Here is a 3,646-nt window from a genome sequence, read left to right as displayed (position 1 = left end):
GGTGTTTGTTGATTTTTTTTCAGAAACGCACGCACACACTCCCATCGCACGCACACACACGCACGTGCACACACACACACACTCGTACTCGCACGCACGCACACACTCGCACTCACACACGCACGTGCACACACTGACACTCGCACGCACGCACACAATCGTACTCGCACGCATGCACACACTCGCACTCACACACACGCACGTGCACACACTGACACTCGCACGCACGCACACAATCGTACTCGCACGCACGCACACACTCGCACTCACACACACGCACGTGCACACACAGACACTCGCACGCACGCACACAATCATACTCGCACGCACGCACACACACACACACGCACGTGCACACACACACACACACACCCACACACATACACTCGCACTCACACACACGTGCACACACACACTCACTCGCACTCACACACACACTCGCACACACACACACTCTCACACACACTCGCACACACACTTGCACTCACAAGCACACACTCGCACTCACACACACGCACACACATAGTGGCGGACTGGGTCTACGGTTGCCAGGAGACAAAGGCACTTCACAGACCCACTCGCATAGGGGGCCACTCGCCACGGGCACTGACACCCTGGCTAGTCTGCCACTGCACAAACACACACACACACTCGCACGCACGCACACACATCGCACTCGCAATCGCACGCACACACACATTCGCACGCACACACACACACAGTCACGCACACACACACACACGGAGACACACGCGCACAAACACACACACACACACAACCACTAATTGAGGGGGGGACCTCATTGAAACGTTACAGAATAACAAAGGCCTCGCACTCACACACGCACGTGCACACTAGGACAGAGGGCACTCGCACGCACGCACAATCATATGCTCTTTAGCACGCACGCACACACACACACACGCACGTGCACACACTGACACTCGCACGCACGCACACAATCGTACTCGCAAGCACACACTCGCACTCATACACACGCACACACATAGTGGCGGACTGGGTCTAAAAATATTGGTTGCCAGGAGACAAAGGGGGCCCACTTCATCAGGGGGCCCACGTGATATAGGGGGCCCACTTGCCATCGGGCAAGCTGACACCCTGGCTAGTCCACCACTGCACAAACGCACACACACACTCGCACACATTCGCAATCACAGGCGCACTCACACACACAATCGCACTCACACACACAGGCGCACTCACACACACATTCGCACTCACACTCACACACACACACACACACAGTCACGCACACACACACACGGCGACACACGCGCACAAACACACATACACACAACCACTAATTGAGGGGGGGACCTCATTGAAACGTTACAGAATAATGAAAGGCCTGTATAGAGTGGATGTGGAGAGGATGTTTCCACTAGTGGGAGAGTCTAGGACTAGAGGGCACAGCCTCAGAAGTAAAGGACATACCTTTAGGAAGGAGATGCAGAGGAATTTCTTTAGTCAGAGGGTGGTGAATCTGTGGAATTCACTGCCACTGATAGACAATAGGTGCGGGAGTAGGCCATTCGGCCCTTCAAGCCAGCACCGCCATTCAATGTGTCCATGGCTGATCATCCCCAATCAGTACCCCTTTCCTGCCTTCTCCCCATATCCCCTGACTCCGCTATCTCTAAGAGCCCTATCTAGCTCTCTCTTGAAAGTACCCAGAGAACCGGCATCCACCGCCCTCTGAGGCAGCGAATTCCACAGACTCACAACTCTCTGTGAGAAAAAGTGTTCCCTTGTCTCTGTTGGCTGTAGAGGCCAAGTCATTGGGTATTTTTAAGGCAGAGATAGATAAATCCTTGATTAGTACGGGTGTCGGGAGAAGGCAGGAGTGTGGGGTTGAGAGGGAAAGATAAATCAGCCATGATTGAATGGTGGAGTAGACTTGATGGGCCGATTGGCCTAATTCTGCTCCTTGAACTTATGAGAATAGAAACAGGTCCTTAGGCCCGCAGTCTGGCTATTGGCCGCCCATTTGCAACAGAGGGCATATTAGTTGGCGTGAGAAAGATGGGCTGAAGGGCCTATTTCCACGCTGGATGACTATGACTGGAATATAAAAACTGGGATGTAACGCTGAGGCTCTATAAGGCGCTGGTCACGGCCGCATTTGGAGTATTGTGAGCAGTTTTGGGCCCCGTATCTGAGGAAGGATGTGCTGGCTCTGGAGCGGGTCCTGAGGAAGTGCACGGAAACAGGCCCTTCGGCCCATCGAGTCCATGCTGACCATCGATCGCCCGTTTACACAAGTTCTACATTTCTCATCCACTCCCTACACACCAGGGGGACAATTTTACACAGGGCCAATTAACCTGCACAAGCACGCCTTTGTGATGTGGAAGGAAACCGGAGCACCTGGAGGAAACCCACGTGGTCACAGGAGAATGTGCAAACTCCACACGGACAGCACCCGAAGGTCAGGATCGAACCTGGCTCTCTGGCGCTGTGAGGCAGCAGCTCTACCCTCTCACTACGCCATCCCTTCTTGTGATGCAAGTGTGTCCAATCTCGTCCCGTTTGCCTGCGATGTGGAGTTTGCACGTTCTCCTTGTGACCGCATGGATTTACTCCGGGTCCTCCGGTTTCCTCCCACCTCCCAAAGTCGTGCCCGCGCGCGGTTTGTGGGTTAAAATGGCCCTGGGAATAAAAGGACCGCACTGGAAAAACGTCCTCTCTCCATTTCCCTCCGCAGATGCTGCCTGACCCGACAGCAGTTTGGGTCTCTTGGCATCTGCCGTCTCTTGAGTCTTGGGAGAGGGAGAGGAAAGGGAGGGGAGAGGTGGAGATGGGGAAGGGGGGAAGGAGAAGGTGGGGAGGGACAGATTCACTGGAATTTAGAAGGATGAGAGGTGATCTTATAGAAACATATACAATTCTTAAAGGTAGACAAAAAGCTGGAGAAACTCAGCGGGTGAGGCAGCATCTATGGAGTGAAGGAAGATCCTTTGCTCCATAGATGCTGCTGCACCCGCTGAGTTTCTACAGCCTTTTATCTACCTTCGATTTTCCAGCATCTGCAGTTCCTTCTTAAAATTCTTAACAGGCTAGATGCAGGAAAAATGTTCCCCATGTTGGGGGGAGTCCAGAACTAGGGGTTCACACACAGTTTAAGGATAAGGAGGACCGAGATGAGGACAAACCTTTCCACCCAGAGAGTTGTGAATCTGTGGAATTCTCTGCCACAGAAGGCAGTGGAGGCCGATTCGCTGGATGTTTTCAAGGGGAATAGAGTTAGATTTAGCTCTTGGGGCTAACGGAATCAGGGGATATGGGGAGAAAGTAGGAACGGGGTACTGATTTTGGATGATAGATCATATTGAATGGCCTACTCCTGCATCTATGAATGTCTAATTGGCAGATGCACACCTTCGCAGTAACACAAACGGCCAGGAGGTGGCAGAGGTGGCCCAGTTATGGGAGGAGGAGGAGTGCATTATTGTACCCAGAGTCCTAGTCCAGCCCTGGTGAACCTGGTTCAAATCCCACACCAGGAGGATGAGACTTTTACACCTGTAGTGACATTTTAATGATCTGCTCAGAGTGTGGGTGGGCAGGGGAGGCGGGAACAGGGCCAAGACCCAAAAAGCTGGTGTAACAGGCAGCATCCCTGGAG

This window comes from Leucoraja erinacea, unplaced genomic scaffold (assembly GCF_028641065.1).
Source record: "Leucoraja erinacea ecotype New England unplaced genomic scaffold, Leri_hhj_1 Leri_229S, whole genome shotgun sequence".
Lineage (NCBI taxonomy): Eukaryota > Metazoa > Chordata > Chondrichthyes > Rajiformes > Rajidae > Leucoraja > Leucoraja erinaceus.
This window is presented reverse-complemented; position numbering follows the sequence as displayed.